This window comes from Lampris incognitus, chromosome 13, assembly GCF_029633865.1.
Source record: "Lampris incognitus isolate fLamInc1 chromosome 13, fLamInc1.hap2, whole genome shotgun sequence".
NCBI lineage: Eukaryota > Metazoa > Chordata > Actinopteri > Lampriformes > Lampridae > Lampris > Lampris incognitus.
The window spans coordinates 41,737,177-41,763,658 of NC_079223.1; the positions used below are offsets into that span (position 1 = coordinate 41,737,177).

The 26,482-nt window shown below is 49.3% G+C and overlaps 1 protein-coding gene across 1 annotated transcript in view; it reads right to left on the reverse strand.

Annotated features, from left to right (window-relative positions):
• LOC130122538 (inositol polyphosphate-5-phosphatase A) overlaps positions 1-26,482 on the reverse strand; it is a 180,393-nt gene that overhangs the window by 153,366 nt on the left and 545 nt on the right.

Consider the following 26,482-nt stretch of genomic DNA (forward strand, 5'->3'; position numbering starts at 1 on the left):
GAGTGGTTGTTTCATGCCTCAAAACCACAAAAGCTGCCCATATTGGTTTGCTCAAGAACTGGGCCAGACCAAAACACAGGACACACGTCAGCAAGCTGACCACCGATTCTAAGTGGCTGAATTGTATTGAATGTGTGTGAAGGACGACTGGGACGGCCCTGCACAGACGCGCTCGCATGGGCGATGCAGCCCATGCATGCAGGGCTGCAGGGGCGCGACGTTATCGTACAAATCCCCGGTGAACAAAGCACCCAGCTTCCGAGAATTTCTGCTGCAGAAAGGCCGATTTCTACACATCCGTCTGCCTCCGGGTCAACAGCTGGTACGAATAACACTGTTATTACAGCATGCATACAGGCGGTCCGACGGAAACGCCAAGTCTGATTGTTGTAACCCGCGACTTAACAGATGGTGCGTGTATATATGCAAGATGGTGGTCAGTGCTCTGTGTAAAACCCGTTTAGGAGAGCGTGCTCTTGTGCATACATACTCTTATCAGTTAATTCGCAGCTGATTGATTATATCTTCTGTATGTTCTTATTTGATCAGTTTCATTTTGAGTCACGTCACCCTGCTTTACTAGGAGCCAACCGGGAAGACTCTGTCGTTTCCCCCAGCCCACAGCAGCGCAACACAAAAGACAAAAACACATATCCAGAAACTTCAAGAACACACATATCCAAACACATATATCCAAACTAAAAAAAAAAAAAAAAAAAAAATCACTGGCCAAGGGAACGAATGCCAGCCAGGATGACTGTCGGTCTGCATGGCTAGCAGTTAGCTTAGCCCGCCCCGCTTCCGCGTCCTGCTTTTATATCTTTACTCCATTAAGGTATGAATTGAGTTTTTTTCGGACCCCCCCCCCTTTTCTCCCCAATTGTACCCGACCAATTACCCCACTCCTCCGAGCCGTCTCGATCGCTGCTCCACCCCCTCTGCCGGTCCGGGGAGGGCTGCAGACTACCACATGCCTCCTCCGATACATGGGGAGTCGCCAGCCGCTTCTTTTCACCTGACAGTGAGGAGTTTCACCAGGGGGACGTAGCACGTGGGAGGATCACGCCAGTCCCCCCCCCCTCCCGAACAGAGGCCCCGACCGACCGGAGGAGGCGCTAGTGCAGCGACCAGGACACACACCCACATCCGGCTTCCCACCTGTAGACACGGCCGATTGTGTCTGTAGGGACGCCCGACCAAGCCGGCGGTAACACGGGGATTCGAACCGGAGATACCCGTGTTGGTAGGCAACAGAATAGACCGCCACGCCACCCGGATGCCCAAGGTTTGAATTTTTATTATTTTTATCGTTTTATCTGTTCCGTTCTCTTCCAGCATTACCTTCTTTTTAATCTGTGTACGTTCACTTCATCTAAAAGGCATTGTATTCTGATGTACAAAATGTGCATATGAATAAAGATTGATTGATCGATCGACTGATTATCACACCAAACTGAAATCTTGGGGAGTTTTATGGCAATGTGCCTTTAAGTGAACTGGTCCATGGCTACAAAATGGGACCCGGGTCTTTATGGATTCCCAGCATGTGTACGTAGTCATTAACACTGGTAGGGTAATTTTCTCACAGGGGGGAACCGAGCGTCTGTGCCCATGTCTGACAGTCATTTCCCATGACCTGGCCCTGTCACTGAACTCTCCAGCTCCCTCTCATCCCAGCAATACTATTCTTCCTGCATAAAATATCCCCTCGGTGGCCTCTCTTCGGTTATTTACAGACATTTCCCTTTCTTTCTTTTTTTTCCACGCCACACATCAGAATGCTAACTGTCGGAGCGAGTGAGGAGGGAGTCCCCAAACAGGAGAGAGGTTGGAGAGAGGACATCTGCGGCAGTCGACTGAGCTGCTGTTTATTTGGATAAGGTCCCAGTCCAGTGCCTATGCTAATGTGGCTACTGAGCTTTACTTTAAGGAGCAGCATCCATCAACAAGCAAAAAGCAGCCCAAGTGAATGATGTGAACCTAGCTCCTTTTTTCTTCTTCTTAGGAAATGACTGTTTTCATGACACAGTGGTCATTTCGTAATCCACTTTTGCAACTTTCCGGTGGACGGGCATAACACGACAGCGTCGGTTGATAAAAGTAGCTCACATTTTAGAGGATATTTCAAGTGTGTCAGACCCGCGTCGGCCCAATACGTCAGAACCCTGATAAGAAACAGCCGAAACCTTGCAGACAAGTAGGTCACAAGATGGATGAGAAAAAAATGACGAGAGGCGAGAGGGAAGAGATCTCATTTCCCTCCGTGTCTGACCCCGGCACAGTGAGCTGAAGGTGTGAGGCGGTCCATATGCGCGTTCTCCTCTTCGGGGTGGGTTCAGCCAAAGCGTGGACAATTCACAGAGAGGCATCAGACTGCACCGGGTGCAGATGCTGAACTTGGTTCACAACGCTGGAGAAGACGTGCGATTACACAAGTTGTAATAAAAGTACAGCAGCTTTGTTTCTAACTCGATCGTCCCACTGCCCCTTCGTACACTGTACACTCTAGAAGGATTTAGGCAAATTACATGCGCTTTCTAAACTTACATTGGTTGAAAGGTAAATTTTCTCTCCAGTGGCCAATAAGGTGGCGAATGGGCGTGGCAGACGATGATGTAACAGAGTTAGATGGCCACGAGAACGTGACGGTGTTGTGCAGACTGCATTTTCACTGGTTGAATGTTCAGCATAATGGGTCAAACACGTCCATCCATCCATCCATCCATCCATCCATCCATCCATCCATCCATTATCCAAACCGCTCATCCTGCTCTCAGGCTCACGGGGATGCTGAAGCCTATCCCAGCAGTCACTGGGCGGCAGGCGAGGAGACACCCCTGTCCAGGGTGTCTCGTGTCACACGACTTGTAAAATATGCAAATGTTGGAATTTCGTAAGACCTTATGGTTACATTTACAGATAAATCCTGTCCGGAGCTGCGGACCAATCAGGGATCAGCAACACTGTATTGGTCATTTCGTTTCATGGACTTGCGCACATGAAATGAAACAAAACATCGTTTTCCCCCTGCCAACAGAAGTGCAACACAAAGACAAAAAAAAACACATATCCAGAAACTACAAGAACTACAAGAACACTAACACAAAACTAACACAAACTAACACAAACAGCCAAACTAACACAAAAACCCAAACTAAAAAAAAAAAGAAAAAAAAATCACTGTCCAGGAGAACGAACGCCAGCCGATGACTGTCAGAACTGCTGGTCTGCATGGGCTAGCAGTTAGCTTAGCCTGCCCCGCTTCCGCATCCTGTCAGACCGCCCTCAGTGTTTCCTCTTCAGGCACAGCTCTGGGGTAAGGCCGTGGGCCCTGGGCCCGCAGGACGCAGCAGACCAGGCTCTCCCAGCCGACCCAGCGCCAGCTCTCCCAGCCATCAAATGAAGACACAGACTTAGACACAGACGTGGACAAAGACACTGCATGGACGGTCCTGGGCGAGGCCACCGCTAATGTGAACTCACTCTGCAATCTTCCCACGCCAGAAGCGGAAAAACCTCCTAGGATTTGAGAAACGGATCCTTTAAAAACCCGGGGTTTCGGTTCAGTGTGAACGGGGTGTAGTTATTTTTGACTCTGTCCTCCAGGCCATTGGTTAGTCCCTTGGAATTGTGTGTAACGAAAGAATACAGTGAGACCCTCAGACGCACGATGCTGAGTGGACAGGCTTGCATGGAGTGTGAATTCGCCACTCACCGAAATCACAGCCCTTTGACGGTCTGACAGTCGGAAGGCAAATAAATAATTTTCAGCAACAGCAAATCAGGAAAATCAAAAACAGAACTACTAAATCAGATTTTTTTTTTTTAAGAGTGAGCTACGTATTTTTTTCCTAAAGCACAAGTTCCCTGTTCTGTCTGATCGTATCTGCCCACACTTAGCACTGGGCCTTCAAAACAACCTAATCAGTTTTGCAGATCCAGACACCCGGGCAGCGACTTATTTCAGTCTGTTCCTGTTGACAATTCGATCTGTTATACCACGTCTCCGTCGGCCACCCCTCTCTCTCTCCTGTGACATCCAGCTGAATACAGACATGGAATCCGACAGTACTCTGGACCCCACCACATGCAAACACACACACACACACACACACACACACACACACACACACACACACACACACACATGAATGCACGTGCACACACAGATACACACACAGGATGGGGAGTGAACACTGGCCATCATGACAGAGGAGTAAACAGGAACTAAGAGACAAAGTGCTGTCTAATCTCTTGGTTCCAGATGAAAAACTCATACACACTGGCAGACACGCACAATGTAGACACACAAACACACACACACACACACACACACACACACACACACACACACACACACACACACACACACACACGGGTAAACCGTTCTAACACATAATGCAAACTCCGTCACTCAGTAACAATAGAAACTCAAGGGAAATGAGTCACAGTGACAGATGCCTAAACTTGACCTCCATCCCTCCTGAGCCGACTCGCTCACAAATGCACACACGACAGCATAGGAGGGACAGATGGGGACAACTGTGTCCCGGGTCCCCCGAGGTTGTCGCTCACACGGCCCCACTCGGAGGCGTGTCTTCCATCTCACCAGCACCTGATGAAGAAAGCTGATAACGACAGCCAGTTTCCTCAAAAGAGCTCAGCGTCTGAAACTTGGTAGCCGTTATCTGTTGATCAATCTAGCCAAGGTCTGTCGGATCAAAAAGAGGAAGCAGATCTCATCACACTTCGGCTTTCTTCCATTCCATAGTAGTTTTTCGGGCAACACAATATTTGTCAGTATTTCCAACATCCTATACGCAGCAAACGCGGCCTAGAGTGATTCATCACGCCACAGAGCAGGCGCTGCTTCGCTGACACGGTGAGCGCCAAGTAAAACGCCGCTTCTGGAAAACGCAGTTGGTGTAATTAGAATCAGATATTTTATCCAAGATTTAGTTTTCCAACTGTCAACAAATCTCCGAGTGCTACATAAATTATTCTAAAAAGCAAGGAGAGAGAGAGAGAAACGGAGAGAACAACCATGACAGAAAGAAGCAGGTGAAGATAAATTAAGATGACTCGTGAGGTCAAGGGTCAGCGGTGATCCCAGCTGGTCGCGCTGAAAAGATGGGCTTATAGGCCCGGTGTAGAAAGACTTCCAAGTCTGTGGCATTCTGAGATGGTCAAGGGGCGTTCCCCACCCCTCCTACCCGCACCCTCCCCCCTCTCCCGACAGCAGGAAGCACAACAGCTCATTCTCCCCGGCTAGTGCATAGCTTAGTCCTGAGGTTTCAGAGACGCAGGGTGCGACTATGTGATTAAGGGTGTTGTTGTTATTTGTGTGTGTGTGTGTGTGTGTGTGTGTGTGATGGTGGGAGGGGGGTTACTTGCTTGGCAACCCTGTGCAGCCACTATTTCTTCCTACCGTGTCTTAAAACTGTTCAGTAGCCGTTGTTAATCGCTCATTTTACAGTGAAAATAATCCACGCCGATTTGGTTTAAGGACACCATAAGAGTAAATGAATTCAAGAAAGGCCTAAAATCTTTCCCTTTTGCAGACCCACCTCAAACCATACATTGAGGTATGACCTACTTAAGGTGGCTTAAGTATAACTGTGATACACTAGCGTGCGGCGTCGTCCAGCTAAATTGTAATGCGAATCTCCCCTGTTGCGCAGCGCTATCGGTGAGCTACTCCTTCCGCACTTGTACAACCTGCAGTTAACGTGACGTTCACTCCCAGCTATGATATGAATACTGTTCAGTTCTCCAAGATGTCTCTAGGTTGACACGTGAATATCTGCCAATTGCTGGCTCTCTTGTAAGACGCTGCAGCTAAAAGCATCTGGCAAATGAGGAAATATAGCTAAGTATAGACATCAGCAGTTATACTTGAACAGCGTAGTGGCTTAGATGGTAAGACACTGTCGGTCTCAGAGGCCAGAAAGGGAAGAACCAATATTCAAGAGGAGTCAGGAGATACTACAATTCTTCAAATGCAAAAAAAGATGCATGCAACCCCATGGGATCAGTACTGTATTGAATATGACTGGGAGTCAATTCTTGGAAGAAGAAAAAAAAAAAAACAGTTTCTGACTCAGTTAGGCTGACCCTGACTCACATGATCTGATATCACATTTATGGGAATAGGCAGGCTAGTTTACTGACATGTAGTCTAACTGGCTCGGCAGTACAAAGACATGCACCTTACCACTTTATCTATCAACCACTATTAAAGCAGCAGTAGACAACTTTTTTTGCTTTAACTTATCATTATGATGTAAATGGTGATTGCACAGTGTAATGGCTACAGAATAATGACACAATCAGTGTTTAGATTGGTTCCCTATAAGACTCGCTTTCACTACGCAATTCTGTCAGCAACCGGGTACGATCTCACGGAAAAATGAAGGCTCGATTTACGGCACAAAAGGAAGTGCGTCAACCATTGTGCAACCAAAATAGGAAGAGGGTAGTGCTTTTGTTTTCCCTTGTAGCTATCGGTAGCTATTCCCAGTAGTGGAAATGGCGGACGGTGGAACAACCGAAGTGACAGTGGAAACTCTACCCAGCAAGAGAAAAAGAACCCCATTGATGGAGGAGGCAAAGAAGGCAGAGAGGGAGAGTGATAGAAACAGAGGTAAAACATGCGGGAACTTTGGACGGGCATTCACTTGACGGTGTGAGCTCTGGTGTTGTATCAAACTCCGTTTCCCCCTAGCCAGACGAAAGCGTTCGCATGGAAACATGTTAGTTATCGGTTACGATTAAGTTAAGGTAAGCGTTAGGTTAAGCTTCGGGTTAGGTTGGGTTAAGGTTAATCAAGCGCACTAGTGTTGTATCGAAGTCTGGCTAGGGGGAAACAGATCTCGATGGGGAAACAGAGTTCGATACAACACCTGGGACACATAAGAGGGTTCCAAACCGACATTCAGTTGGCTTTTTTTTGGGGGGGGGTGATCCCCCCCCTTTTCTCCCCAATTGTATCCGGCCAATTACCCCACTCTTCCGAGCCATCCCGGTTGCTGCTCCACCCCCTGTGCCGATCCGTGGAGGGCTGCAGACTACCACATGCTTCCTCCGATACATGTGGAGTCGCCAGCCGCTTCTTTTCACTTGACAGTGAGGAATTTCGCCAGGGGGGACGTAGCGCATAGGAGGATCACGCTATTCCCCCAAGTCCCCCCCGAACAGGCGCCCCGACCGACCAGAGGAGGCGCTAGTGCAGCAACCAGGACACATACCCACTTCCAGTTCCCACCCGCAGACACGGCCAATTGTGTCTGTAGGGATGGCCGACCAAGCCAGAGACAACACGGGGATTCGAACTGGGATCCCCATGTTGGTAGGCAACGGAATAGACTGCTACGGTAACCAGACGCCCCTGGCATTCTTTCTACTGGATCACTAAGTAACACAAGCTGTCTACTTATTAATACTACCAGATGTTTAACTCTGCCTTTATCATAGCACTGAGATCGGGATTTCTCGTTGAAATTGGGATTGTGATGGTTGTCTTGCTTTGGACGGTAGTCAGGCTGCTAATACACAGAAAGTGATCCAGTTATCTCTGCAACAGCAGCACAAACAATAAAAACACTCGGAAACACTAAGGAGGGAGGGAGCTGAAAAGTTGTCTACAATCATTCAGGCAACAGATCTTGGCAAATTCTGCCAGCGATGCCTCCAACAGAGAATAGGGAAGTGGAGAAGAAAAGAAGAGAAGGGCCGATTTGAAATCTGCCCGTTTTCTGAAAAAAAGAAAAAAGAATCTTAACAAATAACTTGCACTCTTTCAACAACTAATCAGGTAAGACGGTAGCACACTCATTCAGTCACTTTTTGTGTCATTTTTCTCATGACACCATTTTCCTCTTCACCGGGGTTTGACATCTGCGCACACACACCGACAGGTTCTTCTGCCAGACCCACTGGTTCTCTGGGCTGCGTGGTCACTATTTGAGGACTTGGGGAAGAGAGAGATTTATAATGTACAAGAATGAGGGCTCCCCCAATGGCTCCAGGCCGAAGCCCGTCAACCTGACACCTAAACGTATTTGTACAAATACGCCCTGTGGATCCTATCAGAGAAGATACTGTGTACAGTGTGTACGTAGTATATGAAAAACTGTGTTCGTAGATGTTAGTTTCAATTGCTGTGCTTATACTATCGACATCAGCTCATCCCATCAAGCCCAAATAAATGCCGATCAAACATTCTGGTGCTTCTTGAGATCACAGCTGACCTATGGTTTCAGTGAGCTCCCACCGACATGCTGAGGGGTAATGGACAGCCAGGCTTGCGTTGTGACTAATGCTGGTAAGACAGGCGGGCCCTACAGTTCTCCTCTGGGTGATAGAAGCCATGCATGGCTCCAGTGAATAAAAGGCGGTCTGCTACCGAGCCCGGACTCTTTGACCAAAGTTGCAGCTACTCATGAAGTAACTGGAGGTGCTGGAATTTCAGTTCGGACCCCTGGGCGGATTGTAAATCCACACATCAGCATTCGGGGTGTTTTCACACTTGGTCCATTTTAAGTTTCCCAGTGAACTCCTCCGTTCCTCGCAGAACTTACTTAAAAGGAGTTTGTTACTTCAGTGTGCAATTACCACTGGTATGTTATTGATTCAAAAATAACAAGAAAATAAAAATAATTGCCGGTGGATGAGGTTGAGAACCAAGACCTCTCTAGAGAAGCAGTTTAATGAGGGCGCCATCATCTTCGAAACTCTGCCAGGCAGTACGTTCTTGACCAACAAATCAAAACAGGAACCCTGACTTTTCAAAGGGGAGCCTTCTATAGAGCTCAAGTTCTCAGACACATGTATTTGCATTTCATATTTAGGAACACTGGTGATTTGTAAACAACATGGAGCGTTGGAGCTTGTTCCAAATGATGCTGTTATCATAGAAAGAGGTCTAATTTTCCACTTTAGCGATGCTTGCATGTGTTATCCACCGCCTACGGAAACACTGAAATTAGCATGTGGTAAACAAAAGTACAGCCAATGCATGAATCTAGATGTGTGATCGGCACATTTCCTTTGTGATATACAGACAAAGGTGCTGTGCCTGGCCAGTTTTGCTGACAGCACGACTTTGCATGGTATTAGGTTGTCAGTGGAGCCATCTTAGAGTTGCAAATTGTCCTATTCTAAACTGATAGCGTGCACTGACACCCCGATAACTTAAACTATGTATGATGGGGACGACCCATAGTCCACAGCAGTAAAAGTGTGAAGTCTAAAGAAACTATAGTGTGTGGGGTGTCCGGGTAACGTAGCAGTCTATTCCGTTGCCTACCAACACGGGGATCGGTGGTTCGACTCCCCGTGTTACTTCCGGCTTGGTCAGGCGTCCCTACAGACACAATTGGCCGTATCTGCGGGTGGGAAGCCGGATGTGGGTATGTGTCCTGGTCGCTGCACTAGCGCCTCCTCTGGTCGGTCGGGGCGCCTGTTCGGGGGGGACTGGGGAGAATAGCGTGATCCTCCCATGCGCTACATGCCCCTGGCGAAACTCCTCACTGTCAGGTGAAAAGAAGCAGCTGGCGACTCCACATGTATCGGAGGAGGCACGTGGTAGTCTGCAGCCCTGCCCAGATTGGCAGAGGGGGTGGAGCAGCGACCGGGATGGCTTGGAAGAGTGGGGTAATTGGCCGGGTAGGAAAAACAGGGAAAAATAATGATATATTTATATATATATATATATATATATATGACTGCTGGAATAGACTCCAGCATCCCCGCGACCCTGAGAGCAGGATAAGCGGTTAAGACAATGGATGAATGGATATATATATATATATATATATATATATATATATATATATAGTGTGGGCACAAAGTGAACTGAGGCCCCAGCAGTGCTGAGTCGGACCACAAAGAAGGCTGAGTACTCTTTCTTTCAAGTGCGCTGAAAATGAAAAAAACACCAAGAGAAGTGCGTCCCATCTCAGTTGGTCCACCTAAACAGGACTGAGTTTGGCTCATTAAAAAGGACCATATCTGAAAACAGGTGACGCTACTATAGTGCTGGACTTGAGTGCAAAAGCAGATTTTTTTTTATTATTTTTTTTTACCAACATGAGATACGGTGAGTTAAAGGGTCAAAAGAAAACAGATTATCACACCTTGAATTAATGTTCTGTACAGTCTTTGTCTTTCTTAGCCCGCGGAAGGAATTTCAATTAGTAGGCAGGATAAACACAAACACGTCAGACCTATAATCAAAACTTGGGGAAACAATTTAACAGCAAAACAAGGTCACAGCGGCGTTGGAGTTGAATCAAGCAAATGTAGCAGAGTCTTCAACAGTTTGTATAAGCTACTTCATAGTCATCCGTCTATTGACAGCCTCCAAAAACAAAGGAACCCTTTGGTGTCTTAGTTTGGCAGCAGGCTTCTCTCAAACAGCCTGAGGGCAGGAGTTGAAGTCCTCTCTCACAGGATGTCGGGACAGTCCATAATGCCGTCCCTGTGTCCTCACAAAATGTGTTGAATATGTGCAAAAAGTGGCCCATGAGGAAACGAGAAGGAGGGAATACACTTTTTGTTTTATGACACAGACACATTAAGCAGATGCCAAACCGTAATAACCTCTTGGACTGCTTTGTGTCAGTGAGTTTTATGTGAGCATGTGTTGTTGTTTTCCTGTTGCCATAGCACGTCCACAATACACCGAAGCGGGACTGTTTCTGCGACCTGATTTAATCCTATTAACTCTGATATAAAACTAAGCCAGGCTCCCTGCAATAGAGACAGCGAGAACATATGATTTCATTTTTAATCAGGGAATTTTACCAGGTTTTCCTCTTTTATAGGCAAGAAAAAACATCTATAAAAGATGAGTAACGAGCGAGAGCAGGTGGATTACTATGCTACCGTTTCAGCAGCCGTTTAATCTCCATTCCAGCTCGCTTCTCCCGAAACAGATAATCTAATGCGGTGAAACAGGCGAGAGTAGAGGAGGTACCATCTGCTGGGTTGGAACGAGGACTGACATCTTGAGATGACCTGTCCAGGGAGATGGATAGAGATCTGAGGAGGTCTGAAGGACCTCTGACAAGCTGTGGGTACATGGCCAGCAAAGTCCTTCAGACGTGTGTGTGTTGGGGGGGGGGGGTTACGCTAAGTATGTGGCCTGTCTAGGATCCTCCTATTCAAACCTGCCCAATCAAAATCTGTGCATGACTCCTCGTTTTAATGCTTTACAAATGGATCCATACGGTTCATGTGGTCAGCAGGGCCGGCCCCAAATAACCAGATGTTCAGATATTTGTTCAGCAAGTTGGCATTTGGACATAATTTCAGTATTTAAAATCTTAGTTTTTTTTTTTTTTTTCAGTTTCATCCTTTATTCACGGAATAAACTATCATCTTCATCCTCTTTCCAGACTAATGAGTTGAGAAAGTGGATGACGTGTATACTGACGGGTCAAGTTGGCTAGCTAGCATGTTAGCAAATGTAACTAGGCTACCAGCATTAATGACATTGATTAACTTGGCATGATTGTCAAAATATTAAAAATGATGAAGTTATCCTTTCGAATACTGATGACTACGCGCAGAATGCAAGCGCTGATTCATTCATTATCTGATCGCTGAAAAACGATGACCGTGTGCAGGCCTAGCTTTCCTGTCAACCACCAGCTGATGAACGGCATCATCTCCAGGGTGGTGCAGGGCCTTGTTTCCCTCATCACATGTTTCCATGTGTTCAATAACAGTTTCAAAAAATATACTACCCCTTTGTTTTTGCAATCGACATTAAAATATCAAAAAGGGAACAAGTGACCGCTGTGACTGCATTCACTATAATATTTTTATTGGCTAATCAATTTAGTTCGGCAGATGTTTTGAATATCCGCAGCTTGAAATAAAGGTATTTGGGACAGCCCTTGTGGTTAATGAAGCCTGCTAACTCGCCTACATCAGAGGTACAGAAAAAAGTGGGAGGTACCAGTGAGAGGTACCGCTGATCTCATATCATCAGCTGCTTCTCCGGGATCGGGTCACGGTGGCGACAAGCTAAGTAGGGCACTCCAGATGTCCCTCTCCCCAGCAACACCCTCCAGCTCCTCCTGGGGGATCCCAAGGCATTCCCAGGCCAGACTGGACATGTAGTCCCTCCAGTGAGTTCTGGGTCTACCCCGGGGTCTCCCCCCAGTTGGACATGCCTGGAAAACCTCCAAAGGAAGGCGACCAGGAGGCATCCTAATCAGATAACCGAACCACCTCAACCGGCTCCTTTCGACTTGTTTAGAGAGACGATGCACTTATGACCTCTGATGGCTAGTAGTTCTCCTGATTTCCTATGTTAAATGCACTTATTGTAAGTCACTTTGGATAAAAGCGTCGGCTAAATGACTGTAATGTAATGTAATGTAATGTGAAGGAGCAGCGGCTCTACTCCAAGCTCCCTCCGGATGTCCGAGCTCCTCGCCCTATCTCTAAGGCTGAGCCCAGACACCCTATGGAGGAAACTCATTTCAGCCACTTGTATCTACAATCTCACCCTTTCCTTCACTACCCAAAGCTCATGACCATAGGTGAGGATTGGAACAAAGATTGACTGGTAAATTGAGAGCTCAGCTCCCTCTTCACAACAGTCCGGTACAACATCCGCATTACTGATGATGCTGCACCACTCCGCCTGTCAATCTCCCGCTCCATCCTACCCTCACTCGTGAACAAGACCCTGAGATACTTGAACTCCTTCATTTGAGGCAACAACTCATCCCCAACCCAGTGGGAACAATCCACCATTTTCCGGTAGAGAACCATGGCCTCAGACTTGCACCACCTTCCTTCCTACAATTCAATTAGGCACAAAGAAACAGTCAGCAGAAAGAGGTGACAAGATATAGAAACATCCATCAGCGTCTCTGAGACATCTCTGCCACAGAAACAGTACAGAATCATGTTTTAAACAAGTCAAATCATGACATAACCCCTGACATGTGGAAACCCCCACCCATTCTCTGTATCCCTTGTCCCCTCCTCTCTCTCCCTCTCACCCTTTTTTTGTCACTCGCCGAGGAAACTGGGTCGAGGGTCAGTTTTTCACTGTCACACCATTTCCCAAGTTGGAGCCATGGGACGTTTTCCTCAGACGCCATAATGAAATAAAAGGATGTCTTAGACAAAGATACCCTTGTGGACAAGATCTATTCATAGCTGTCAGAAGAGGGGGGGGTTAGGGGGAAGGGGAGGGGGGGTCAGGAGCCCAAATGAGGGTCACACACTGTTTACGCTGCCTCAGAGGGACAACTTTGTTGTATTGGAATAGAGCTCGTGGACTCGGTAACATGGGGTGTATGATAACCCTCGGTAAAGGGTAACGACGAGGGATGATAAGGTAGCGAGACTGACCTCAGACAGACACAGACAGACAGACACAGACAGACACACAATGCCTAGGGTGCACGTGCAGACACACAAGGACAAATACAAGCATGCACGCTCATGATGGAAAGCATGCAATCACAAGAGCCGGTTATTTCCACCACCAGGCAGGACACCAGTGGGGAGCAGTCACACACCCACCCGGCTCTGCACAATATGTGCTTTATACGTTACAGCATGACGGCTAGGAAAAAGGATTCACTCCTCCCTGGGATGTTGTTTGAGCCCAAAAAAATGTACTGCATCAAAACCAACCAAAAAAACAACACTCCTATACCGATCAGCTTCACACGTTATCAGCACATGTGGACAGAAAGAAAAGCAAGAGAAAGAAAGAGAAAGACAGACATGGACAGACTGAAAAGAGAGACCGGCTTTTTTTTGGGGGGGAGGGGGCAGCGAACATGTAATAAAGGGTGGAGGGAAAAAAACAGATGTGCTCAACACCAGGATGTGTAAATGTGGTAATTTGGATGTTTATGAATGCTTAATGGAAAGCACTGGGGTACATTTTTACCCTCTGAGAATTACTACTGCTCTGGTGCTCGGGGAGACAGAAATGCTGGGTTTCCGTCTCTCCCCAGAGGCGACGGCCAAGGCTTGGGGATGACTAGTGACACAAAAAGTTAGCCGGGGAACCATGCTGGAGCTGACTACATTCACTCACCCACACTGGGAAAAAAAACTTCATGTACAACAACACACACAAAAACATACCTGTCATGTATAATGCAGAGAAAACATTTGGTAAGTCTACCCAGATGTAATGGCCAATGACTCCAGGAGAGAGAGAGAGAGAGAGAGAGAGAGAGAGAGAGAGAGAGAGAGAGAGAGAGAGAGAGAGAGAGAGAGAGAGAGAGAGAGAGAGAGAGAGAGAGTGAGTGCAGGGAGAGGGAGAGAGCACAGAGAGAGAGTAAGCAGAGAGAAAGCAGAGAGAGGGGGAGAGCAGAGAGAGCGAGAGAGAGCAGACGAAGAGAGAGAGACTGCAGGGAGAGGGAGAGAGCAGAGAGAGAGAGTGCGGGGAGAGCGAGAGAGAGAGAGTAAAGAGAGAGAGTGAGGAGAGAGGGAGAGAGCAGAGAGAGAGAGTGCGGGGAGATTGAGAGAGAGAGAGAGTAAAGAGAGAGAGTGAGGGGAGAGAGCAGAGAGAGCGAGAGAGAGAGCAGAGAGAGAGTGCGGGGAGAGAGCAGAGAGAGAGAGCAGAGAGAGAGTGAGGGGAGAGGGAGAGAGCAGAGAGAGAGTGTGCGGGGAGAGTGAGAGAGGGAGAGAGTAAAGAGAGAGTGAGGGGAGAGGGAGAGAGCAGAGAGAGCGAGAGAGAGAGCAGAGAGGGAGTGCGGGGAGAGGGAGAGAGCAGAGAGAGAGCAGAGAGAGAGAGAGAAACCATGGTCATGGTACCAGGCCCTGCTTAATGACTTGGCCAGACCAGCCAGAACTTACACAGGCCGGGACCATGTTGGAAAAGAAACAATGGCCTTAACTGGGAAATATTCACGCACTGACTGTACATGGAGCCGAGACAATAAGCACTCTCCATCAAAGGCTTAGGTTTAAATAAACAGCCGTCCTGTGGGGAATGTGTGGTTCGAGTGTGTATGGGAAACAGATACAGAGAAACCAGCCAGCACAGAGTTCCCTGTGGGGGGGGGGGGGGGGGCTAAAAAGTAAAGCCTTGCTATGACCCTTTTTTTCGGAGGATGCACAAAGCAGTCCAGAATCAAGAGAGATGAAAGTGAGAATGAGGAGGATGAGGAAGATGAAAGGAAAGGCTGGGGCCAAAGCGGCCGCAGCCCCCCAGAGCTCTGTCCTCCACACGCTCTCAACTCGGCTGGAGGCCTGCAGGTAGAGCCAGCCCACACCAACACCTTCCTCCAGACCCCCCCCCATCATCATCCACGGCTGGGGGGGGGGGGCGTCCACTGGGTTTACACCAGAAGAGACCACAATTCACTTTCCTTCTAAAAAGAGGTTTTGAATTTACGTCGACATAAACCGGAGTCAGATGCCCTGATATGTTAAAGTCCCCTTCCAACGTGGATAAAAATACCCCCTTCCCGCCCCGCACTCGCAGACATGCGACGCCTGCGGCTGACGCGGCGGGACTTTCTGCATCCCTTTCCGAGTAAACCCTGCAGCCACTGTCTATAAGAAGGGTTTGGGTTTAATGGCGTGCGGGGCTGACGAGGGGCCCATCCGGCAGCGTACTCCCGCGAGGTAACCGTGAGCCGTTTGGACCCCGGGACGCGTCTTGACCAGGACCGTGGGAGGAGATGGGGTCTTAATGGACCACGTTTAGCTTCCTCGGAGATAAAAATGTAGCGTCAGCGATTTGTTATGCATGAATGAGTTCTTCAGAGGAAACCAAAAATAGAGGGACTGCGTTTGCATCCGTGTTTACTACAATAAACTCATTAAGAGACGTGAAACCCACAGCAGCACACGATACGTGAAGTGGGTGTTGAGACAAAAAAATACGACACGGTACACACAGAGAGAGGCTGCTGGCGACGGGTTAGATCGTTACGTCATTACGGTGAACCCTACCACCACCTCCGTGGGTAAGCCTCTAGGGAAAATTTCAAGTAAGCTTGCGTTCCTTTGATACGCACCGCCGACACAAGCCCCGACACATAAAACTATCTTCAGAAAACCAGCTATAAATATCTACAAACCGATGACACAACACTCAAAACACACAAATGCACACACACCCCCCCTCTCGCCGACTTTATTCTCTCCAACACAACAAATAACGCCTCCGCAAAACCTCTCTGCAAACTCGCACAAAACCACCCGGCACGGCCTTCCTTCCCTGCAAGACGGGCGCACGCACCGGCTCTCGACCACAGTCGGGCCCCCCGGAGGAGCTGGCGCCGGCATACAGGACCGAACACGAGCGGCCCAACCGAGCCGCGGCACGCCCCGCCCCTTCAGCCTCAGCCTGCAAAACAGGAGAGGACGCAAGGGCCCTTTGTTTCTAACCCCGCTTAATGATGGACTACGCATATTTACATTCCTACGACGAGGCCAGCAGTGACTTGTAGACGCTCTCGTCACGAGGACGGAGAAGAGACAAAAGCTATAATTCTCTCCAGTCACAGACGGGAACGACAACAGACACCACATTTGGCTTTTTTGGCATGGACGCCATTGTAAAAATAAATAAATAAATAATAAATGCCGGTTGAACAAGGGAGGAAGAGCCAAAACATGTTCAAGTTGCACTCGGGCGTCCAGGTAGCGTAGCGGTCTATTCTGTGGCCTACCAACACGGGGATCGCCGGTTCGAATCCCCGTGTTACCTCCAGCTTGGTCGGGCGTCCCTACGGACACAATCGGCCGTGTCTGCGGATGGGAAGCCGGAGGTGGGTATGTGCCCTGGTCGCTGCACTAGCGCCTCCTCTGGTCGGTCAGGGCGCCTATTCGGGGGAGGGGGGGAAACCGGGGGGAATAGCGTGATCCTCCCACGTGCTACGTCCTCCTGGTGAAACTCCTCACTGTCAGGTGAAACGAAACGGCTGGCGACTCCACCTGTTTCGGGGGAGGCATGTGGTAGTCTGCAGCCCTCCCCAGATCGGCAGAGGGGGATGGCTCGGAAGAGTGGGGTAATTGGTTGGCTACGATTGGGGAGAAAAAAAGGGGGGGGGAGCCAACTGAATGTCGGTTTGGAACCCTCTCATGTCCCAGTGTTGTATCGGATTGTGTTTCCCTGTCAAGATCTGTTTCCTCCTAGCCAGAGTTCGATACAACACCAGGATGCTTGATTAACCTTAACCTTAACCCAACCTCAACCTCACACTAAACTTAAACTAACCTCAACCTAACCCTAAGCTTAACCTAACCCTTACCTTAACCTAATCGGAAGGAGGCATGTGGTAGTCTGCAGCCCTCCCCGGATCGGCAGAAGGGGTGGAGCAGCGACCGAGACGGCTCGGAAGAGTGGGGTAATTGGCCAGATACAATTGGGGAGACAAAAAAAGGGGGGGGGGGGGGGGTCCCAAAAAAGTTGCACTCAAAAAACCATTACGTAGGGTCCTGTCAATCTTTTTTTTGGGGGGGGGGATTTCCCCCCCTTTTTCTCCCCAATTGTACTTGGCCAATCACCCCGCTCTTCCGAGCTGCCCCGGTCGCTGCTCCGCCCCCTCTGCCGATCCGGGGAGGACTGCAGACTACCACATGCCTCCTCTGATACATATGGAGTCACCAGCCGCTCCCCCCTCCCCCCTGAACAGGCTCCCCGACTGACCAGAGGAGGCGCTAGTGCAGCGACCAGGACACACCCACCCACATCCGGCTTCCCACCCGCGCAGACACGGCCAATTATATCAGTAGGGACGCCCCGACCAAGCTGGAGGCAACAAGGGGATTCGAACTGGCAATCCCCATGTTGGTAGGCAACGGAATAGACAACTCGCCACCCGGATGCCCCAGTTAATCATTTTTGTTGATTGTCACTCGTACTGATTCGATACCAAAATTCTGGCTTTGTAGGCAATACCAGCCCTGGAATCACTTTGGTTCCAACGATGCCAACAAAAGCAAAATTGAACCAAACTTAATTTAAAAAAAAAACATTTGGGGGACGCCTCATCCCACATGAATCAAGGCTATTGTTTAAACGTCTGGAGAAAAGATAACAAGGCTACAATATGAGTTTCTCCAAAGCAATATATTTTACTTTCAGACAGGTTCTCTCCCTCGCTTTACAGGCAGCACACTGTCAGAATGCGTGATGACCCGAAGTCAGAAGGTGCAGGATTTTTCAGGCAAAAGGAATAATTCATGACAAATTCGCCAATATTTTGCATTTCGGGAGTGAATATATGCGGAGAGCAGTGAAGTGTGAAGTGAAACACATGCAAAACAATGCAAAGGTTTTCCAAACACTTCAGCGCCTTTCCTCAAATAAAAGAGGCGGATTGTTGTCTCGGGTAGCGAGACGCCACGCAGCATTTATGTACAGTCACATGGAGCTGCAGCGGCCTTCGACTCCCCTGTCGCCTGGGCCCACTGAGCCGACAAAGGACAAGGCATACAAACACTGTTTACCTTATGTATTTAAACTCAGACATGAACACTTGAGCCAGACATGATATGCACACAAGCACACACACACACTTATAATCACATCTCCACAGCGTATAGTCTCAAACAAACGGGAGGGGGGCATGACAGCGAGGCTTGCCTGGACATGGAGGTAGTTGGGGAACGCACGGTGTGTGTAGTCTGGCCAAGCCGAACTCCGGAGGGATCTCCTTCAGGGAACTCCTCTCTGCATATCAACAAGCACTCGGCATTAAAAGGTGTGGGGGGGGGGGGGGATTCTGCAGAAGCCTCTGGAGCTGCTGGCAGCGGTGCCATCGAATGTATTGTATTACTACAACACCGGGACAATAAGAGCAGTCGAGCAGGGATCCATCATTTTTCCTTCATAGTGTCCCTGACAACTTAATTCATAAACCAATCAAACCAGTTTATTCTGTTTCGACGCGGAAACCTACTTCTGTATGTCTTTAACACTAGTGAGCGCCATTAAAAACCTTGGCACCGGGGCCACTGTTATCTCCTGCAGCACTACTACTCTGAGAGACGTCAGAAAAGACCGTGACAGAACAGACACGGAGGGCTAAATTGTCCCAGCGGTCATTGGGCAGCAGGCGGGGAGACACCCTTGGCAGGCCACCAGGCCGTCCCAGGACCGACACATTCCCACCTAGGGACGAGTTAGTACGGCTGATTCACCTGACCTACATGTCTTTGGACTGTGGGAGGAAACCGGAGCACCCGGGGGAAACCCATGCGGACATGGGGAGAACATGCAAACACCACACAGAAGACGACCTGGGACGACCCCCCCCCCCCCCAAGGTTGGACTACCCCGCGGTTTAAACCCACCACCTTCTTGCTGTGTGGCAACCCCGCTAACCACTGCGCCACCACGCCACCCATGACTGCTGGGATAGGCTCCAGCGTCCCGCCACCCCTAAGCAGGATAAGCGGCTTGGGTAATGGACGGGTGGATGGGCTAAAATGTCGTGCGATTTCACCGACAGAAACTGCTCCGTTGTTTTCAAATGCGACCCCTTGTCACCACTACTGCGCTGCGAGCCGCCACGACGGGACAGGTGAAGACAAATGAACGTGGGCAGGAACGATAACAGGCGTTCTACCGCTGACTGAACCCCCCCAGCATCGTACTACACCGAGCTTCACGGGGACCCACATCCCCCCCCGCTCTGGTGTCTCCTGGGAGCGACTCCGTCCCGAGAGGCGGGGGCGTGTGTCCGTCTCTGGCTTTCCCATCCTTGATAATAACAGCTCCTGGAGTGGACCCAAGCTTCGCTCACTCAAGCGGTGACACTGAAGCCCGTATCCTGGTTCCTTATCTTCATCCAGCGGAGCCGAGGGCAGCCATTGTTTTGCTGTGCTCTCACACATATGTTATCCACATCTTCTGAGCAAGGGTCAGGGAACTCAGGAGAAGAAGAAAAAAAAAAAAGAGAAGCCATTTGTGTCCACCCACCGCAAAACCCCTGTCCTACATTATCTATTTCTGGGAGGTATGTGTGTGTGTGCGTGTGCGTGTGTGTGTGTGTGTGTGTGTGTGTGTGTGTGTGTAAATAAATAAACAAACACAGCCGTGTGAATGTGTGTGAAAGGCTTTGCATGCGTGTGTGAGAGATAAGCATACCAAGAGAGACCCTCACTAGACTTTCTTCCATGACAAAGTGACGGCCGGTTATTTTGACAGGCTGTCAACGGATGCAGCCAGTCAAGCACGTGGCCTTACATGAGCGACAGTCCTACCGCCTCCGCCTCGCAGGGTCTGGCCCCAACAGTCTGCGCAGGCCTGCCTGGCTTGTGCGACACGGACGGCCTATAGCCACATCCAAATGAGCTCCACGTCAAGTCTGGTTGAAAGTGAGAATGCGACTGGGCTGAAGACGGACTAGGCCAAAGGCAACTGAAGAGCCATCGATGAAGCGGATGTGCGATCTTGTTTTTTCTTGACGTTGGCGATCGTCTTTGTATTATATATACAGAAGCCACCGGTGTTTGCACATCATCAGAAACACTGCAGATATCAATCCTTTTTTTTGTGTGACAGTTTATGGAAGTGGGTTTGGTGAATGACGTCAATCTGGCAGTGATAAGACGCAACACATCCATGAGTCAGTCACGCAGGCCTCTGGCGACTAAGCGATCGAGTCAGAAGGGTGGGACACCAGCGACAAAGGCTGGCTTACAGACGGTAAAGAGTACCTCCTGTACAGACCAAAAGCAGCAATCAACAAGAAAACCACTTGCTCCACTTATGAGCAACCTTCACTCGGCGGATGAACCGGCTGGCAGGTTCTTATGAAGGTCAGATCCGGCTTGAAGTACACACCGTTGCGATGTTTGACCCGTCACATCAAATCACGCCACCCTCATTTTTGCCACTGTTACTACCAAAAATCAAAGTCTCCGGTTAAAGTTATCGTATTTGCTCGATACACATTTCTTATCTATTTACAGGAAATCCTATTCTGAGAGATCGGCCCACAGTGTATTGGGTCAAGATAGTACCATGTCATTTCCTTGAAGAAAAAAGAAAAAAAAAATCTACACTTAGCAATTTTACATTTATACGTGTGTTATTCCGAGCACGAACGCTGGCCTGAGGAGTAAACGGGCTTCTCGAGGGAGTCGAGTCCTAAAGAAGCCGCTGTAAGATACCACGTCATGAGGAAGAACAAGGACTCCGGCGGCGTATCATGTTTCAGCACTGCTGCTTTAAGCTGCCTGCTGGTCTCGAATTCATCTCCTTCCACCAACTTTCTTCCCTTTGAAATTCTAATTCGGTGCTACGAGGGGCTGGAGGAGGGCAGAGCGGGGCGGGGGGGGGGACACCAAAATAGCACTATCTGATCTTTCTTTCATAAACTTTTCCACTCCCGCAGCAACATACAGGAACAGGCTTTGGCAGAGGAGCAACTGCAGGAAAGAGAGGAGCCATCGCTTCGAGTCTTTAGTCAAGGCCGGCTGTTGAGCCTCTCCTCATAAAAACGTTTGACTGATAAGACAGGAGCCAACGCGGAGCTGAGGAGCAACTCACGGGTTCTTATTAGGGATGAAGCTGCTCCCGGGGGCCGCGTGAGGGCCACTCATCACAGGATCTCTTCGTAAGGGATGCATCGACATGACTCTCTACGCCGACCCGGTACCGATCTGATCCATTACTTTTGCCGAACAGCGCAGACTTAGACTATTAGTTTGGGGTCGATGGGCGAAATAATTGAGACGGAGTCAGGTTTTTTTTTTCTTCCCACCATTAAAGAAATACAGGCTTCCGTGTGCCAAATATGCAGCAAATCAGGGCGTTTTGCTGTGATTTATGACGCATCAGATTTTAGTCTAGGGTAAAATCACTGATCCCCGGGGTGTCCGGGTAACGTAGCGGTCTATTCCGTTGCCTACCAGCACACGCATCCCGGTTCGAACCCCTGTGTTATCTCTGGTTTGGTCGGGCGTCCCTACAGACACAATTGGCCGTGTCTGCGGGTGAGAAGCCAGATGTGGGTATTTGTCCTGGTCGCTGCACTAGCGCCTCCTCTGGTCGGTCGGTCAGTCGGAGTGCCTGTTCGGGGGGGAGGGGAAACTGGGGGGAATAGTGCGAGCCTCCCACGCACTATGTGCCCCTGGTGAAACTCCTCACTGTCAGTTGAAAAGAAGTGGCTGGTGACTCCACATGCATCGGAGGAGACATGTGGGAGTCGGCAGCCCTCCCCGGATCGCAGCAGCGGCCGGAACAGCTCGGAAGAGTGGGGTAATTGGCCGGGTACAACTGGGAGAAAGGGGGGGGGGGATCACCGGTACTCCATTTTAGCCTGGTACATAGCCCAATATGTGATATCCGTACCATGCGATCTACCTCGTTGTCATCACAGCCGTACCTCTGTGATCACATACCTGATGCTTGATAAGACAAAATCCAGTTAGAGCCTCAGACTGTCAGTATAAACCAGTTACATGCCACACTGCCAGTATCAAAGCCTCTATAAATACACACCACAGGCCACTCTGCTATGTAATTCATTTAGCTTAACATGTGCCATGTGACTAAGACCTCCGCACACAAGTTCCTAAATGTCTAATTTGGCTGCAATGAAATCCTTATGTGTTCACAGGAGAAGCGCTCCCTGGGTCGTCTTGGAGGCACCAAGGTTTCAAGTCTCCTTAACTCAATGCATGCTGGGCTACAATAGAGCCATTGAGGGCAGGATAGAAAAGCGGGGTGTTGCAGTGGGACCAGGCTTGAGGACACAGCAGAGGGTTTTTTTTTCTTCCCTGCGTCGTTTCTATCTTTAGTAGTGTAAATATGCCGGCTCGCTGGGGTCTGGATCCATTAGTAATGAGACAGGCTGCGATGGCCCGAGCTAATGAGCTGTCAGGGGATGAGCGAGAGAAGAAAAAGAAGGGAGGAGACAGACAGACAGGCAGAATGGAAGGGAGGGCAGCAGACAGGCAGGCTGCCAATGTCAGGTACCCAACCTGTGTGGGGGGGCTATTCATAATATTCCATTACATCACTGCACAGCCATCTTCTCTGGCAACTATGAAGTGTTTGTAATCAAACGCCAGGCTGCTGTAATCAAGTGAACCCTACAGTCGGCGGCCAGGCGTTATTCCATTGCGCCGCGCTGCAAGAGGACGCACGCAGCATCATCGCAAGAAGAGCACGAAATAAGTTGCGTTTGCCCAGAAGCGCCTCTGAAGGTAGTCCGGGTCCTTGCTGAAACCCCGACCAGATCTTGCATTGATTATGATCTCATTCAAAATAACCCCTACTGAAACTCTGGACTTAAAACACTCTCCCGACTTCCCCAGTTGAGAAGGTTAACCCCTTCGCAGCGTGGAGAAGGGCAAACTGAACGGCGCAGACCGCATCTGTGGCGGCGGATCAGTATGAGAGGGCTTCCAAGAAAGTTCCAGTGCTTCGGTCGAGACGCCATCTAAACAATAAAAACTTTACGGCAAAGCCGAGGCGGATGTGCCCTCCGGCCCTTTGTCAAGAGTTTAACAAGCTGTGACAGCGAAATCTGTTATCTATGAGACAACCGTCTGTGGACCTACTTCAGCTTCAATTCCCTGACTGTCTTCTCTTTATCATCTGCCTCACAGCTTCTCGGAGGGCCTTCTGCTGAGTTCGTATCCCTAAACAAAACGAATACAGTTCTTTTTTTGTTAGCGCTCGAAGACGGGAGAGTCCACAGTGTACAGAAATACAACTGGGCACACAGCTCGAGGGGTTCCTCGGCCCGCAACGTCCACAGGAACTGTCCCAGTTTCGCTCCGTACAAATACTAAACTGAGCATGTGAAGCCCTCACAAACGTAAATAAAGAAGAGCGGCTGAACTCAACATTCGGAGGACTGGCGGGGGAAAACAAGTGTTTGCCGTCATAATTATACTCTCGGTGGGTGGCACAGAGGGTCAACATACCCAAGCTTGACGATGACTATTTGCTTTGCCTTTAGGTAGTTTCGGTGAGAAAACCTAATTTATGCATCCGGAGAAAATCCAGATAGTTTTTTTTTTTGGTGCCAAGAGAGGGTGACCGAGGCTGTCAACATCAACTTAAAAGTTTTGTTTTTGTTTTTGGAGTCTGCGAGACCGCTCATTTAAAAGCAGTATGGTAAATAATGAAAGAAAGCCACTTTAGTTGTACAGTTGTTCGGTTACAATGAATTAGCCCTCTGCATGTAACCCATCCTATTGTATAGGAGCAGTGGGCAGCTGCTGCAGCGCCCGGGGACCAACTCCAGTCCTTCTTTCCACTGCCTTGCTCGGGGGCACAGGCAGGAGTATTAACCCTAACATGCATGTCTTTTTAACAGTGGGAGGAAACCCACGCAGACACGGGGAGAACGTGCAAACGCCACACAGAAAGGACCTGGGACGGCCCGGGGTTCGAACCCAGGACCTTCGTGCTGTGAGGCAACAGCGCTAACCGCTGGGCCACCGTGCTGATGGAAGGAACCGTGAGACACGGCGGAAAGCTGAGACAGCTCACCAACATCATATAACCAACCAAGCAGCTCTCGACAAAGGTCCTGCGAGGGCTTCATTTTTAGAGCATAGCCCCAACATTGCCAGGGTTAGGGGTGCTATTTCAGCTGGGGGCCTTCCGGGCCACTCGTGGCAATGCGGATAAAAGTACTAAATGGCACGTTATGTTAGAACTGCTAGGCTATGAACAGCTCTGATCATACAGTCTCACCAAGAGGTCATAATAAACCATCATGCATCCCAACCGTATCACATGGGAATCGAGTTAATGGAAACGCCCCCATAGGGGGAGACACACATAAGGGGCAACCATATTCTAATGACCACAAACGGTTCGATTAAAGACACTGGCGCTTTATGTTCCCTGTGTTTTCGGTGTATACTGCAATGCTCTCTGCTGACGTTACAAGGAGCTGCTGCAGGACAAGTGAAAAAGTGAAACTGACTCAAGTGTCGCAACAGTTCCAACACATCCGACCTCAACTTCCCCGTAGGTCATGTTCGTCTAATCCACCGTACCTGTTTGATTACAGCAGAAGTGGGAATGGAGCGAGGGTGGCGTTAACCTTAACGGCATCTAAATCAAGTTGAACGTGACGTCTCGCGTTTGTCTCTGGAGGACATAAACGATTTCCGCCCGCATTAAAGCCCCGTGGCCCCCGTTCCCAAAGGCACGATGGCCTGCGACGCAACAGCCGATATCGGCCAATTCCGTGTTATTGATCAGCCGTTCGTATTTTCCCCACACAGCTTTTGCGCCACTCCTTCTGGTCTTCCAAACCTGGCACTTTGTAATTGCAGAAATTCCTTCTACAATTACATCTCTGTGACCGGCCCAGTCCATAACTGGCACCGCATAGTTCAAACACAGTTACCCAACTCTCCAGCTGAAGTATTACACTCAACAACCCCCCCCACCCCACCCCCACCACACACACACACTGAAATGAACATTTTGAGCCTCTGATGCACAGCTATAAGCACGTCACAGTGTCAGGTGAACCTCACAGCTAGACATGCTGAACATTTACCTGCTGTTTAATAGCTTTGTTAACGTCCTTAATGTCAGTAAAAACTACAGTAAAGTATATCTATAATTCAAGTCACAACAAGCCCATAAAGGTGTAAAAAGCCGATCCTTTTATTGAAAAAGCTGAACCGATATGTGACTATACTCAAACGTGAGATGATTAAATAGATATCAGGTTGTATGTTTGACATCACATTGTCTTCCCCCATCTTAAGTCAGGACCCCGTGATGTTCAACAGAAGCAACGGCCTGGCAGCAACAACAGCCCCCCTACAGTCAAACTACATTCCCATATAAATCACACGGGCTCCCAAAAACAGTGCTGACCACAGCTCCCCCCTCATACACACTCGCTTAGGGGGGAATACCCTTAGATGTACAATTTTGGCTTAGCATGTCAAAGGTCTGGTGGGGGAATGACCCACAACAGCACTGGTGACAGAGACAGACGGGCTGTGTATATAGGCTCAGTCCAGTCTGAAGAACCCACTCCCCACCCCCACCCCCCCGAGTTTAACCCTGGCCAGCCATGCATGGGGGAAAGAGCGAGACCCTCTGACCACTGACACAAACCTGGAGGGGGCACAAGGGATTTGAACCTGAGACGCTTCACCCCAATAGTCAGCTGTGCCACTTCCACCTCGTACCTCACCAGTCTAGCAACAGGTAGTAGGTGTGGTGGAGAAGACCTAATTGTCATGCATTAATGATTATCCGCAAAAAAAAGAAATCTTCACACTTGCACAGGCACACCTGGGGGGGGGGGGGAACGGGCTCACGGTATCTCGTCGACGCGCCGCTCACGGCGTCGCTATGCACAGGTTAGTTAACACGTGGCTCGCGATCCAGGATGTGTTTTGAGAGCCTCGCCGTTGCGGTGGGGAGCAGGATGCTGTCCGCAACACGAAGGGCTCACAGCATCACGGCAAACACGGCGGCCCCGTGCAGGAGGTTTCACTTATACACACACATGCCGCAGACTCGGCGCCGCGTCTT